Genomic DNA, 16,773 nt, shown 5'->3' on the forward strand with positions numbered 1-16,773 from the left:
CGGATACGGGTGGGAATGTGGTGCAGAAGGGGGTAGAGGTGAACGGGTCTTTAGGGACTTTTACGAGGAACTGTACCGGTCGGAGCCACCGGTGGGTGGGTGGGTGGGGGGGGGGGGGGGGGGGGGGGGGGGGGGGGGATGGAGAGCTTTATGAACAGGCTACGCTTCCCAAAGGTGCAGGAGGAGCTGGTGGAGGGGCTGGGGGCGCCGATAGAGTTGGAGGAGCTAGTTAGGGGGATTGGTCAAATGCAGTCAGGTAAGGCGCCGGGGCCGGATGGGTTCCCGGTGGAATTTTATAAAAAGTATGTGGATCTGGTGGGCCCCCTGTTGGTGCAAGCCTTCAATGAGGCATGTGAGGGGGGGGCTTTGCCCCCGATGATGTCACAGGCGCTGATCTCTCTGATCCTGAAGCGGGATAAGGACCCCTTGCAGTGTGGATCATACAGGCCAATCTCGCTCGTCAATGTGGATGCTAAGTTGCTGGCGAAGATCCTGGCCACCAGGTAGGGGTGCCCCCTGTCCCCCTTGCTTTTTGCACTGGCGATAGAACCTCTGGCTTTGGCACTGAGGGAGTCGGGGAGGTGGAGGGGCCTGGTGCGGGGTGGGGAGGAACATAGGGTATCGCTGTATGTGGACGACCTGCTGTTGTACGTGGCGTACCCAGAGGGGGGAATGCCGGGGGTGATGGAGCTGTTGGCTGAGTTTGGGAGCTTCTCGGGCTACAAGTTAAATCTGGGCAAGAGCGAGGTATTTGTAGTGCACCCGGGTGATCAGGAGGAGGGTATTGGGAGGCTCCCATTTGAGAGGGCAGTGAAGAGTTTCAGATACCTGGGGGTGCAGTTGGCCAGGAGTTGGGGGACTCTCCATAAGCTTAATTTTACCAGGCTTGTGGAGCAGATGGAGGAGGAATTCAAAAGGTGGGACATGGTGCCACTATCGCTGGCGGGTAGAGTGCAGTCCGTCAAAATGACGGTTCTCCCAAGGTTCTTGTTCCTTTTTCAGTGTTTGCCCATCTTTATCCCTAGGGCCTTTTTTAAGAGGGTGACTAGCAGCATCATGAGCTTTGTTTGGGTGCATGGGACCCAGAGGGTGAAGAGGGTCTTCCTGAGCGGGGTAGAGATGGTGGGGGGCTGGCGTTACCCAATCTCTCGGGGTATTATTGGGCGACCAATGTGTCGATGGTGCGCAAGTGGGTGATGGAGGGGGAGGGGGCAGCATGGAAACAGTTGGAGATGGCGTCCTGTGGAGGCACAAGCTTGGGGGCCCTGGTAACGGCGCCGTAGCCGCTCTCTCCTACGAGGTATACCACGAGTCTGGTGGTGGCGGCTACCCTCAAGATTTGGGGGCAGTGGAGGCGACATAGGGGGGAAGTGGGGGGCTCTATGGAGGCTCCGTTAAGGGGGAACCATCGGTTCGTCCTGGGGAACATTGAAAAAAATGAAAATCGCTTAGTGTCACGAGTAGGTGTCTTCCGGTGATGTCCCAGAGGTCTGGAAAATAGCCAATGTTGTTCCTTTGTTTAAGAAGGGTAGCAAGGATAATCCAGGGAACTACAGGCCGGTCAGCCTTACATCAGTGGTAGGGAAATTACTGGAGATAATTCTACGAGACAGGATCTACTCCCATTTGGAAGCAAATAGACGTATTAGTGAGAGGCAGCACGGTTTTGTGAAGGGGAGGACGTTTCACGCTAAATTGCTGGCTTTGAAAGCAGACCAAGCAGGCCAGCAGCACGGTTCGATTCCCGTAACAGCCTCCCCGGACAGGCGCCGGAATGTGGCGACTAGGGGCTTTTCACAGTGACTTCATTTGAAGCCTACTCGTGACAATAAGCGATTTTCATTTTCATTTCTCACTAACTTGATAGAGTTTTTCAAAGAGGTCGCAAAGATGATTGATGCAGGTAGGGCAGTGGATGTTGTCTATATGGACTAGAGTAAGGCCTTTGACAAGGTCCCTCATGGCAGACTGGTACAAAAGGTGAAGTCACATGGGATCAGAGGTGAGCTGGCAAGGTGGATACAGAACTGGCTCGGTCACAGAAGGCAGCGAGTAACAATGGAAGGGTGCTTTTCTGATTGGAGGGCTGTGACTAGTGGTGTTTCACTGGGACCTTTGCTGTTCGTAGTATATACAAATGGTTTGGAGGAAAATGTAACTGGTCTGATTAGTAAGTTTGCAGACGACACAAAGGTTGGTGGAATTGCAGATAGCGATGAGGACTGTCAGAGGATACAGCAGGATTTAGATAATTTGGAGACTTGGGCAGAGAGATGACAGATGGAGTTTAATCCGGACAAATGTGAGGTAATGCATTTTGGAAGATCTAATGCAGGTAGGGAATATGCAGTGAATGGTAGAACCCTCAAGAGTATTGACAGTCAGAGAGATCTAGGTGTACAGGTCCACAGGTCACTGAAAGGGGCAACACAGGTGGAGAAGGTAGTCAAGAAGGCATACGGCATGCTTGCCTTCTTTGGCCGGGGCATTGAGTATAAAAATTGGCAAGTCATGTTGCAGCTGTATAGAACCTTAGTTCGGCCACACTTGTGGAGTATAGTGTTCGATTCTGGTCGCCACACTACCAGAAGGATGTGGAGGCTTTCAAGAGGGTGCAGAAGAGATTTACCAGGATGTTGCCTGGTATGGAGGGCATTAGCTATGAGGAGCGGTTGAATAAACTTCGTTTGTTCTCACTGGAATGACGGAGGTTGAGGGGCGACCTGATGGACATCTACAAAATTATGAGGGGCATAGACAGCGTGGATAGTCAGGGGCTTTTTCCCGGGTAGCGGGGTAAATTACTAGGGGGCATAGGTTTATGGTGCGAGGGGCAAGGTTTAGAGGAGATGTACGAGGCTTTTTTTTTTTTACACAGAGGGTAGTGGGTGCCTGGAACCCGCTGCTGGAGGAGGTGGTGCAAGCAGGGACGATAGTGACATTTAAGGGGCATCTTGAAAAATACATGAATAGGATGGGAATAGAGGGATTCAGACTGTGGAAGTGCAGAAGATTTTAGTTTAGACGGGTAGCATGGTCGGCACAGGCTTGGAGGGCCGAAGGGCCTGTTCCTGTGCTGTACCTTTCTTTGTTCTACACTGTGGGAGAATTCAGACTGTCCAAATTAGCAACAGTGCGTCTTTTGGGATTTGTGAGAGGAAACTGGAGCGCCCGGAGGAAACCTACGCAGACATGGGGAGAACGTGCAGACTCCTCACAGACAGTGACCCAAGCCGGAAATTGAACCTGGGACCCTGGTGCTGTAAAGCAACAGTGCTAACCACTGTGCTACTGTTCCGCCCATAGAGGGAAATAGTGAGAGAGAGAGAGAGAGATGAGAGAAAATGCACGAGAGAGCAAAACAGAGAGAAAAAGAGAGAGAGAGCCGAGAGAAAAAGCAAGAGAGAAAGCGAGAGTGAGAGACAGAGAGAAAGAGAGAGAGAGAGAGGTGAGTAAAAGCAAGAGAGAAAGCGAGTTTGAGAGAGAGAGTAAAAGAGAGAGAGTGAGAGAGAGACCAGCTTTCAGTCCATTTCCTCTAATGAAAGCTTTTTTGCAATCTCTCAGCATTGGCTGTAGCCTGGCCTGTTATACTTCACCTACTGGGCGTGATTTTGTTGCCGCGTTGTGCTCGAGGGAGAGCACAAGGCAGCTGTTAGATCCACAGAGAGGTCTCATACAGGCTTCCCGGCAGCCTTCACGCCTTGCAGGATTTATCCAAAGCAAACTTAACCTTCTCCAAATACAGGAACTCCACCAAGTCCCCAAGCCACACTGAGGCACAGGATGGAGAAACTGACCTCCACCTCAACAGGACCCGTCTGCAAGCAATCAGTGAGGCAAAGGCTAAAATATCTGCCCCCGCACACCTCTGCAGCTCTGGCAAGTCCAACAGCCCAAATATGGCCCCCAAGGGACTGAGCTTCAAATCCAAGTGCAGGATCGCTGACATAGTGCTGAAAAACGATCTCCAAACTTTCTCCAACTTCGGGCTGGACTGGATCATATGTACATGGTTGGCCAGACCCCTCCCACACCACTCCACCTCCTCAAACAGCCGGCTCATCCTCGATCTTCTCAGGTGCGCCCTGTGCACTACCTTTCAGTGTATTATGTTAAGTAATGGGTTAAGAGACATTCCAATTAGTTGTCTCATTTATGTTGAGTACCCAATAATTGACACCGATATGTAAAGAGGCTTCAGGTGGCCTTTGTGTCAGGTGATGTGAAGATAGAGTTTTGTGCAGAGTATGTTAAAGTGAAATAAAGGTGTTTGTGAAAAGGAGAAGAACCTTTGACTCTTTATACAACAGCAGCTAAACGTCCATCAAATGGTAGCAGAGGATGGTTGCTGTGCAAATGTGAAGGGTTGAAAGATACAACATTTCCAGACCAAACCAAGGAGTGAGTGAGAAGAAACAAAAAGATATATGGCTGAACCAAGAATAAAGATGGCCGGATATGACTACGCCCCCTTATTTTCTGAAAGGGGATTGTACGATCAATGGAGGTGCAGTAGTTATGTGGACTAAGGTAACTGCCTTGGGAAAGAAAACAAGGTAAGGCATTGGCTCTTTCTCTACCTTATGACAGTAAAATCCAAAGCAAAGTGTTTTCTGAGCTGGAATTGGAAGAGTTAGACTCAGGTAGAGGTCTGGAAACTCTATTACATTATATTGATAAGATTTATAAAAAGGATGACTTGTTAAGTGCGTGTGAAGCATGGTTGGCTTTTGATAGGTTCCGGAAAATAGAGGATTTCTCCATTGAAGACCTATATAATGGAATTTGGCAGACAATATAAAAGGCTGCAGAAACACAAGCTGGAATTTCCAAAGTATGTGTTGTCTTTAAATTACTTGACTGTGCTAGAGTGAGCAACATGGATAGGCTCCTGGTTTTGACAGGAGCTCAGTTTGCGGATAAGGATACCTTATTCGATCAGATGACAGAAACTTTAAAAAAGTTTCTGGGGAAACATTCGATTCTGATGGCCCTAATAGGTCAGTCTGCAATAAAGCAGAATATGGAAAGTACACTACCAACAGGATGGCAAAATCGCACGGCTACAAACAAGTTCCAAGACTAAAGAAGGAGATCGGGACCTGGAAATTATGAAGACAGAAACCCAGTTAGAACCTACAATAGGAAGATGAACCCCAGAAATGCACGGGGTATGATAAATCGATGTTTTCGATGTGACTCTCAATACCATTATGCTTTCAACTGTCCAACATGTTATAATAGAGTGTTTGAAGCGACACATGACATGGAAATGAAATTAAATAAAAATCGCTATTATCACAAGTAGAGCCCCTAGTCGCTACGTTCTGGCACCTGTTCAGGGAGGCTGATTAGGGAATTGAAGGGTCAGAAGAGGAAAAAGATACTGACCAGAAAGAAGACATTGTCCTATTAACAAGCAGTTATAGCTGGTAATGAGGGAGTTGGTTGCAGAATCCTTCAATTATGCTGTACTGGACAATGGCTGCACATCTACTGTGTGTGGGATTGACTGGTTAAAATGTTATCTGGACTCCTTGAATGCTGAAAAAGGTTAAGGAATTTGAAAGTTCCACAAGTTTCAGGTTTGGGGATGATAATACTTTGAAGTCGCTGAAAAGTGTGGTGATCCCTTGCAATATTGTCGGAGTGAATCATTTCATTAGCACGAATGTTGTATCAAGTGAGATACCTTTGCTTCTGAGCAGACCATCGATGAAGAAAGCACACATGAAACTGGATATGGAACAGGATAAGGCAACAGTTTTTGGAAAGATAGTGGACTTACAATTTACTGAGTCTGGACACTATTGTATTCCATTACTGACAAATAATATGTTAAGGATGTGTTAATGGCAGTTGAAAATGGGACTTTAACTGATTAAAAAGCTTGTTGAATTAAAACTGCATAGGCAATTTGCGCATCTGTCTCCTCGGAGGCTGAAAAATTTATTAAAGGATGCAGGGGTAGGGGATGAAGACTATACTAAACTGATAGAACAGGTTAGTGATCGCTGTGAGGTTTGTAGGAAGTACAGAAGGAGACCAGCACTACAGAGAGTAACGCTACCTTTGCCAGGGATTTAAAGACATTGTGGCCATGGACCTTAAGATCTGGGATAAAGCCAATAATATATTTATTTAGCATTTTGTAGATTTAGCAACCAGATTTAGTCACTCAACGATTGTAAAAGTAAAAAAAAAAAAGTAATTCTGGATCAAATCGTGGAAAAATGTATAGGTACAGGAATTGGCCCGACAAAATTCCTTATGGACAATGGGGAGAATTTGCTAATGATGAGTTTAGGGATAGGTGTGAAAATGTAAATATCACAGTTTTGAATACGGCTGCGGAAAGCCCATTTAGTAATGGTGTGTGTGTGAAAGAAACCATGTGGTAATAGATGACACGCTCCGGAAAATTTTGGCAGATAGTCCAAACTGCAAGCTAAATTCAGCTTTAGCACGGGCAGTACATGCAAAGAGTTAATTGCAGATGGTTGGGGGATATAGTCCCTATCAATTAGTGTTTGGTAGAAATCCTAAAGTTCCAACCACTTTAGATGACCAGACTCCAACTTGGGAAGGGATTACAATTAGCTCTACCTTTGCTCAGCATTTAAATGGCAGTAGAAAAGCTTTTTTGGAAGCAGAAGTCTCTGAAAGAATTCGTAGAGCTTTAAGACAAGGTACGGCCATCAGATACCATTTTTCAGCAAGGAGACATAGTATACTATAAGAGAGACAATTTTAATGAAAGGAAAGGCCCAGGGAAGATGATAGGCATAGATGGCAAAACAATTATTTTGCAACATGGCAATCAAACTGTTAGGGTACATTCATCAAAGATAATGGGTACAGATTACTAATTTTCAAGTTTAGACATAGTAGACAGACATGACGAGGAACCAGAGTCATCTGGTACGCATGTGTTACAGGACTATGAGGACCAGTTAACTGATATAGACAGGGCTTCCGACACCGGATTCGGGGCAGGCGCCGGTTTGACGCCAGTTCGCGATGCTCCGCTCCCTCCAAATCGGCCATCGGGATGAACGCCGCGCACAGCGCAAGGCCATTGGCGTGTCATCAACCGGCCCACCCACGATGCTCCACCTCTGATGGGCCATGTTCCCGACAGTGTGGGCCATGTATGGTCCCAGCAGTTGGTCACCTGACGTGCTGGCTGCGGGGAGTGTCCAGCGCCGCCGCACATGTCCGGGATCCGTGGTGCTGGCTGGGGGGGGGGGGGGGGGGGGAAGGAGGAAGGAGAGGGTGCTGCTGCTGCTAGGGCTGGTGGGAGTGGTGAGGGTGGGCTGTGGGGTTGGGCTGGGCGGGTTAGGCACAACCAGTGCAACTTGTCAGTCCCGTGAACGTGTGGCCTGGGATCCAGCAATTCTCCGGCGGTTTTCCGTGCGCTTCATGGGTGTTCCATGTACGCAGGTGCGAGCCCCTCACCAGTGCCAGAAACGGTGACGGGTTCACGCTGATTTTTCCGTCGTGAATCACCCGTGGATTCTCTGTTGGGGCCGGCACTTAGCCTCAGGAACGGACAATTCCACCCCTCATCTTTACCACCTGCACTCGGCCTTCCAATGATAGAGGGAGGCTGTTCCATCTCAACAAATCTGCCCACCAGGCTTACAAATTGCAATTTACGGAGCCAGGCCCAGTCACGGGCCACATGATCCCTCAAGTACTTGAAGTGAGCAGTCGCAACACAAAATTTCAACTCCCCCCCCCCTCCCCCAGCCAGCTTCCGCCTCCGGAGTAGAAACTAAAAAGCACTCTCACTTTTCCAAATTCAGTTTATATCCTGAGAAAGCCCCAAACCTCTTGAGCAGCCCTGTTATAACCCCCACCGTGGGACCCGGGTTAGAAATATACAATAAAAGGTCGTTGGCATAGAGGGACACCTCGTGCTCCACCAAACATCCCCTCACTATCCCCATCAACGTATCCGAGTACCTCAGCACAATAGCCATGGGCTCTATCACTAGCGCAAACAGGGGGTACATGGGAGATATCTACCCCATTCTCCTATGCAGCTGAAAAAATCCCGAGTTTACCTCATTTGTATGAACACTCCCCTGTGGTTCCTGATATAACAATTTGCCCCACGCCCAATCCCAAACCGCTCCAACACCGCAAACAAATTACTCCACTTTACTCTATCAAATGCCTTCTCTGCACCCAGCTCCACCACCACCGGCTCACCCCCTTCAGATGGGAGAGCGCCAGGTTTAACAAACAGCGCACGTTCAAGGACAACTGCCTACTCTTTACATTTATGGATGCTATTTATATGGACTTCTAGAAGGCATTTGATAAAGTCCCACATAACAGATTGCTAATTAAGGTGGAAGCCCATGGAGTCGATGGTAAATTATTGACATGTTTAGGAACTTGGTTGAGTGGCAGATGATAGAGAGTGGGGATAATGGGTAAGTACTCTAATTGGCAGGATGTGACTCGTAGTGTACCACGAGCATCTGTGTTGGGGCCTCAATTATTCACTCATGATTTGGATGATGAAAAAAAATGTTATATCACCAAATTTGCTGATGATGCAAAGTTAGGTGGTATTGTAGAAAGCGTAGATGATAGCATAAGATTGCAAGGAGATATTGACAGACTAGGTGAACGGGCAAAATTGTGGGAGATGGAATTCAATGTAAGCAAATGTGTGATTATCCATTTTGGACCAAAAAAGAGTGGAGCAGAGTACATTCTAAATGGAAAGACGTTAAGTACAATGAATGTCCAAAGAGACTTGGGGGTTCAGGCACACTGATCCTGAAAATGCCCCGAAGAAGTGCAGAAAATAATCACAAAAGCTAATGGAATGCTAGCCTTCATATCTAGAGGACTGGAGTAGAAAAACACAAGATATGTTTCAGCTATACAAAACCATGGTTACACCCCTCTTGGGAGTACTGTGAGCAGTTCTGGGCACCACACCTTAGGAAGGATATTTTGGCCATGGGAGGAGTGCAAGGTAGGTTTACCTGGACTACAGGGGTTAAGTTACTTGGAGACATTACACAAATTAGGCCTGTTTTTGCTACAATTGTGAAGGTTAACGGGTGATATGATCGACGTGTTCATGATATTGACAGGATAAAGATAAATTATTTCCACTGGTTGGAGATTCTGAAAGGGGCATAGTCTAAAAATTAGGGCAAGACCGTTCAGGAGACATGAGGGGAAGAATTTCTTCACTCAAAGGGTGGTAGAGGTTTGGAACTCTCTCCCACAAAGAGCAGTTGAAGTTAGAACAGTTGCTCATTTTAAATCTGAGATGGGTAGATTTTTGTTTAGCAAAGGTATTACGATATATGGGCCAAAGGCAGGTGTATGGAGTTAGGCCACAGATCAGCCATGATCTCATTAAATGGCAGGACAGGCTTGAGGGCCTGAATGGCCTACTCCTTTTCCTCAGTGGAAAATGCTGCCCATAATCTTGCGGATGAGATGTTGCTCTCAGACCATTAATATTTGAATGGTTGTAAAAGATTCCATGGTACTTGTGTATTAGTTAACCGTATCAGAGTGGATGATCTGATCATATAGCTCCAAATAGACTTCACAAAGTCGTCTTTTAGCAATTGCATCCTTTGAGGTGGCTCAAGGTCATGAATGGTGCTTTAAAATTGCAAATTCTTATTTCATGATGTTCCTGCAATTAGTGTGAGAGAGAGTGAGAAAAACACACAAATGGCTACATTACAGTCCCAGTTGGCATGAGAATTGTGTTGCACTATTTATTTATACAGCTGTAACTTGAGGTCAAGTTGGGTCGTGTGTAATTCCAAGTGCCAATGTGTGCAAGCCAACTTAAAACAGAGGCAAAACAAACAAATCTCCAAACCCACAAAAGGCAGTAAAAAATAAGTTCGAGTCCAAGCAACTCGGGTTGACAATGAAATGTTTCACGCTGCTGTCTGGTATGCCAGGGCAGCATGGTAGCAGTGGTTAGCACTGTTGCTTCACAGCGCTAGGGTCCCAGGTTCGATGCCTGGCTTGGGTCACTATCTGTGCGGAGTCTGCACTTTCTCCCCGTGTCTGCGTGGGTTTCCTCCGGGTGCTCCGGTTTCCTCCCACAAGTCCCGAAAAACATGCTTGTTGGGTAATTTGGACATTCTGAATTCTCCCTCTGTGTACCCGAACAGTAACTTGACTGCAGTGTTAATGTAAGCCTACTGTGACATTAATGATTATCATCCCACCCGAAAAACATTTTGGGAAAGGCCGAAAATGTGGAACAGAACAGTTCCTACCTATAAAGGCAGCGACCTAGCTAAGCTCAGTAACAAACCAAGACCATGAATGAGATGCCAACTGCAATTTTCCAGTCAGCCTGCAGGCCCCTAGTGATGTCAGTGTGGGAGTAGCAGTCTGAAATCAGACACCTGACAGCAGACCAGCTAACTTGCACTCCCAGAAAGATACCGAGGCTTCCCACAGACCTTTCTCCCCACCGCAATTGTGGTACGGGCACTTATGCCTTTTTTTTAGCTTGAATATGTACTGAGAGGGTATCTGAAAATGAATGTCGGGAAATGAATCCCTCGATTCCGGGCACCAAGATGAAAATCTGACCCATGGATTTAATATTAAGGGAAGAGAAAAAGATCTGCACAAGTTAGAAGAGGGCAAAAAAGAATAGTACACCTGTGAGTTGCTGATTCAGTGGCAAGTGCTGTTTTATTCTCTACCTTCAAGAAAGAGTGGAACTGAGGCAAAGATCACTTCATACAAGAGGCAGTTTCCAATAAAGAAATCTGACTACGCATTATCCATAGAGTAAAGAGTCTCAAAGTGATTAGACCAGCCATATGGACCAGCTGGGCTTTTCCGGGTTGTCACTTTTGTGCAGAAGTCATTACTGAATATCATCACGAATGCTTCCAGGGCAACTAGGGGCTTTTTACAGGAACTTCATTGAAGCCTACTTGTGACAATAAGCAATTATTATTATCAACTAGAACTGAGGCTTCTAGGAATTTTCACAGTTTTATAACTATGTACAGCTATGCACAGGGACAGATAAGCATGACCTTCGTTCTGGAACCATCTTGCGCTGAGCTCTGGTCACATGCTCTGACATCACAAGCTTAGATGCTAGCATAATAGATATTAACCCTTTATACAATGGTCAGGTTCTCTGTTCCACGGACTATGTGCTCCCACCAGTGGAGAATCTGGATGGTGTCCCGCTTGCATTAGGATATCACCGACATGGTATTCTCATGCTTGAACTGTGCATAGCGGCGAACGTACCCAGTTTCCCTGCACTTAACTGTTGTCAGGCCATTTTGACAAGGCCCCCGTTCCCAGTGTCCAGAGACAGGCCCTCTACCACGCAAATGTTGACCCGCCCCCTCCCCTCCTCCCAACTGGCAAGGGAAGCATCCCCAACCCCTCAAGAGGGAAGGGCATCCTCCCTCCATAACGGGAATAGCCTCACTTGCATGAGGGTGACACAACCCCCCCTACCCCCCTGCCACCGGACCCGCACCTCAGAATCCCTCCTCATCCCCTCACTTTCAGTATTCCACCTGGTCTTGTCACCGGTTCCCCTCCCCCTGGTACCATGGCACTGACACCCTGAACCCCGAAGTATGTCAAGGGTGTTAGCCCTTGCTATTGTGCCCCTTTGCCACTGCCAAGCTGCAGAGGGAGGATCCTCCAAGGGTCTGGGGGGTTGGGCTGGACTCTGGGTAAGTTGTTGATTTTGTGTTATGGGCCAGGGTTTAGAAAATTCCAACGTATATCATGGAGTTCACCTGACCCACAACTGTTTATAGATTTTGGTTATGAGGAGCACAAGGGCCTACCTTTCAGGTGTTATTCAACAAGAGGCTTTAAGCACTTGAAACAAAAAAGTTTATTCTATGAATTCAGTTAACCTTTTTATAAACACACACAGTAAGCATTTTTATCAACTAAATTCCCCACACAGCTACAGTGTATATATATATATATATATATAATATATATATATATCCCTTAATAACTTCCCTTTCTGCTGTTTCAACTTTTTTTTATTTTCAAAAAATATTTCTTTATTCTCGCATTCTCTCCCAAATTTACAATAATCAGTAACAAATATGTCATTCCCCATATCAATAACAACGATCCCATCCTCCCACCAAACCCAAAACATTCGCCCACATGTTCACATAAACAACTGACAAAAAGGAATCGGGAATCCCCCATAGCCACCATTAACACCCATCACCCACCCCCAAACTAATGTTCAATGTTATCCAGTTCTTGAAAGTGCATAATGAATAATGCCCGTGAATTGCAGAACCCCTCAGTTCAAACTTAACCTTCTCAAGAGTCATGAATTCCACAGGTCCCCCTGCCACGCCAGGACACAGGGTGGAGAGGTTGCTCTCCAACCCATTAGGATCCGCCTTCGGGCGATCAACCCGTTTCCAACCCTGGCTGGTCCGACACCCGGAATATGGTCTCCCGGGTCTAGTTTCACATGCACCACTTTAGAGATTACCCTAAACACCACCTTCCAGTAATCCTCTGCTTTGGACAGGACCAAAACATATGAACGTGATTAGCGCCCCCGCCCCCACAACGTTCACACACATTTTCAACTCCTTCAAAGAATCGGCTCATCCTCGCCCTCCTGAGGTGTGCTATGTATCCCACCTTCAGCTGTATCAGCCCCAACCTCGTACACGAGGTGGAGGCATTCATTCTCTGGAGCACCTCACACCAGAACCCCTCCTCCATATCCTCTCCCAACTCTTCCTACCACTTTTCTTTGATCCCCTCCAGTAATGCCTTTTCCTCTTCCAAAATAGCTCCATAGACTGCTGACACGACCCCCTTTTCCAGTCCCCCTGTCGTCAGCACCTCCTCCAGCAATGCGGAGGCCAGCTCCTACTGAGAAGTTCTGTATTTCCTTTCTGGCAAAATCTCGAACTTGCTTGTATCTAAACATTTCCTCCTGCTCCAGCCCATACTTCACTTCACTTCAATCCTGCAAACTGACCCTGAAGAAACAAATCTTTGTGTCTGTTGTTTCAACTTGATAACAACATCCAATAATACCAGGAAAACCCTTTTAACAAAACAGTAGGTTTTAATTCTTTACAGAAAACAGTTATCACTTTTAAATTATCAAGTGATCTGGACATCTTTTAACATGTACAGAGAGAGAAGATGCCTTTTTCTGAATCCAGCTTCCAACAGTGTAAACCAAAAGTAAAACCCAGAGCCACAGCCTAGCTCCACCCACACAATGACATCACTGAAGCCATGTGATAATACACACATTTCTTAAAGGGACACTCGAATGACACTTGTGATTATCCCCAGACTGGGGGTCCCATGGCTGGACTACTGCCCCTTCCAGCCCTAGGCAATCTGAAGATCACTCGGCATGGTGATCTCAGGCAGACGTCTGTTGAAAATCATCCTTGTCTGACCTGTTTGAATTCTGAAGGGCCTGCTCACTCTGAACTGCTCTGCCTGACAGCTGATGAGTAGATCAGAGATTTCAGTGAAGAATCAAGCCAGGAACACTTTCCCTTTCCTCACATCTGTTCCCATACCCCTATGCTTTTCAAACAATGCTATTTGATCGGGCCCTTCCACGTGGTCAAAGGATTCAGGTAGAGTTAGGACCATGTCCATGATTGTCTTGGAGGTCCATTGATACATTTCCCTCGGATTCCTACCTGCAGTCATTCCCTGGCCACCGTGCATTCAATAGCTTTCACTTTCCTGCCACTGTCAATTTTTTCTTGGATGCATGCTATTTATTAGATTTATGGCTACCACCATCTAGCATCATTGTAAAAGATTCCAAGGTTTGTTTAACATATCTTGAGGTTTCTAGAAGCTTTCAAACATTTGTTAATTACATGCAACTATGCTCAAGGTTAGATAAGCATGAGACTCCTTCCAGAACCATCCCTCTAAGTTCTGGCCATACATGATCTGATATATTTAGCTATTAACCCTTTATTCTACAATTATTGCATCTAAGGTTGCCAACTCTTTTACAAGGCATTAGTAAGACTGCGCCTGAAGTATTGTGCACAGTTCTGTCCCTTTATTTGAGGGAAGATGTGGTGGCCTTGGAGGCAGTTCAGAGGAGGTTCGCCAGATTGATTTCAGAGATGAAGGGTTTAATAATAATCTTTATTGTCACAAGTAGGCTTACATAAACACTGCAATGAAGTTACTGTGAGAGATTGAACAGTTTAGGCCTATACTCTCTAGTGTTTAGAAGAGTGAGGGAAGACCTAATTGAGGTATACAAGATGCTAATAGGTATGGATAAAGTAGACGTGGAGCTGATGCTTCCTCTTATGGGGCATTCTAAAATGAGACGTCATAATCTTAGAATAAGTGGTAGCAAATTTAAAACATTTGAGGAGAAACTACTTCTCCCAAAGGGTTGTAAATCTGTGGAATTTGCTACCCCAGAGCGCAGTGGATGCAGGGACAGTGAATAAATTTAAAGAGGATTAAAAAGATTTTTAATTGGTAATGGGTTGAAGGGTTATGGAGAATGGGCAGGACTGTGGAGTTGAGGCCAGGATGGGATCAGCCATGATAACATTGAGGGTGTTAGGCTTGGGAGGCTAAATTGCCTACTCCCGCTCCCAGGTCATGTGTTCTCAGGAGGTGATGCTCTGGCTGATTTCGCAATCCAGCTCTTGCTCTGTAACATTGTAGGTAGTAGATGAGGAACATATCAGGCATAAGAGAATGGCGGAGCAGACGTGATGGGCCAAATGGCCTGATTCTGCTCCTATATCCTATGAGCTTTTGAAATTCTGGTTCAGTGCATACTGGGATTTTTGTTTTTTGCTTTTGTTTTAAATTTAGAGTATCCAATTAATTTTTCCAATAAGGGGCAATTTAGTGCGACCAATCCACTTAACCTTTACATCTTTTGGGTTGTGGGGGCAAAACCCACGCAAACACAGGAGAGCATGAAAACTCCACACGGACAATGACAGGGCCGGGATCGAACCTGGGACCTCGGCGGCGTGAAACAGCAGTGCTACCACTGCACCACCGTGATGCCCTTTATACTGGGAATTTTTTTAAAAATCATATGAATTTCCAATGCAGAAAGAGGCCATTCGTCCCATCGAGTCTGCAGCTGTCCTTAGAAAGAGAACCCAGCTAAAGTCCATGTCATCACCCTATCCTCGTAACCCCACTTAGCCTTTTGGACACAAAGGGGCAATTTAGCATGGCCAATCCACCTGACCGTGGGAGGAAACCAGAGCATCCGGAGGAAACTTATTTAATACTCAATCATCAGAGATCACAGACATCCAAAGACTGTATTGCATTCATTAGTTTTAGCATGGTTTAAAGGGCCTCAGTACTGTTTTGAACTCACTGTATTACAGAGAGGAATCACCCACCGCAAAACTTTATGCAGAACCTCCAATTATGCCGTTGTTTGAATCTTTCTACTTTGTCTGTGTAGTTTCAGAAATAGTGAAAAAAGATGATGGTATACCACAATAAGAAATGGGCTTGATCTCCTCTCTAGCCAGCTGAACAAAACTACAGAGATTTGCTCACTTTGTATCAAATAGATTTCATGCTTACAAAATATTCAAAGTGTTTATCCTTTTCCTAGACTGGCTGAGTTTCAACATTGCTGACTGAGCAGTTGTACATTTTTGCTTGGATTTGGTAGTGTAAACACATCACAAGGTGAATCCTATCAAGTCACGAGAACTCCACCTCATACAAGTGATGACACGCCAAAAATACTGAATGAAACTCAGTGGTATTTTGCAAGCTCTGCTAAAATCCATTACTGCGCCTCCAAACAGACTCAGATTTTGATTATTTGTCTAATTTTGTACATTAATTGGAATGCAAGTAATTCCATATTTATAACTTGTACAGTGTGTGCTGGGGGTTGCAATCATCCTGGGAAAATGTAGTTCAATTGATTTTGGATTCTTAAGGCACATTGGAAATATTATTTGCTATATATTCTCTTTGGAATACAACGCAGAATCTTCAGGATTTAGTGAATACCTGGAGGGAACTTTCCCAAGAGTCTTGCCAATAACATGTGATTGACAGAGATGTGATTTCCCCCTGCCCCCAACACTCCCGCCATTACTGCTTCCAGTCCCACCGATTACAAACCCCTGTCGCCAGGCTTCCCGCAGTGGGGATGGTTTCCAAATAAAACCGCATTGATAGTGGCGGGAACAGAAGGGGTGGGCTGCCTCCCACGTCTGAGAAACACACTGCGGAGGGGTGCGGAAAACCCCACCTTGGGGTGGAACTTTTCCATAATTTGTCAGAGTATCAGGCTCTGACTGAAAACTGGCATGTATCTCTTCAGATGCACTGCCGAGTTTTCAGACCAGACTTTCTGGCACTCTGACGGGGCATGGTTTACACCATTAGTTTAGGAGATGAGACCTGAAGAAAGCCGGCTCCACAGGGATTGAGGCGCCATCTTTAAAGGGCGATCACAGCTGACCTTAACAACTACCCCTGCTCCCCCATCAACCACACTATCAGGGGCTCTCCCCACCCTTTCTCCCCCCCCACCACCAAACGGCACCATCAGTGCCCTCCGCCCCCTCCCCCCCCATTATACCCCACCCCTCTCACAACCACCGTTGCAGTATCACCACTTCCACCGTGACTGCAAGTTCCTGCCCTTAATGGTCACTCCCCCCCCCCCCCCCCCTTCAAAGTCCTCCGTGCTCTCCTTCCCCACTACACATAATGGGAACTGCCTCC

At 46.3% G+C, this 16,773-nt stretch overlaps 1 protein-coding gene across 2 annotated transcripts in view; it reads right to left on the bottom strand.

Annotated features, from left to right (window-relative positions):
- The window catches only part of efhd1 (EF-hand domain family, member D1), a 169,499-nt gene that overhangs the window by 53,529 nt on the left and 99,197 nt on the right, over window positions 1-16,773 (bottom strand). The window lies entirely within an intron of this gene.

This window comes from Scyliorhinus canicula, chromosome 13, assembly GCF_902713615.1.
Source record: "Scyliorhinus canicula chromosome 13, sScyCan1.1, whole genome shotgun sequence".
NCBI lineage: Eukaryota > Metazoa > Chordata > Chondrichthyes > Carcharhiniformes > Scyliorhinidae > Scyliorhinus > Scyliorhinus canicula.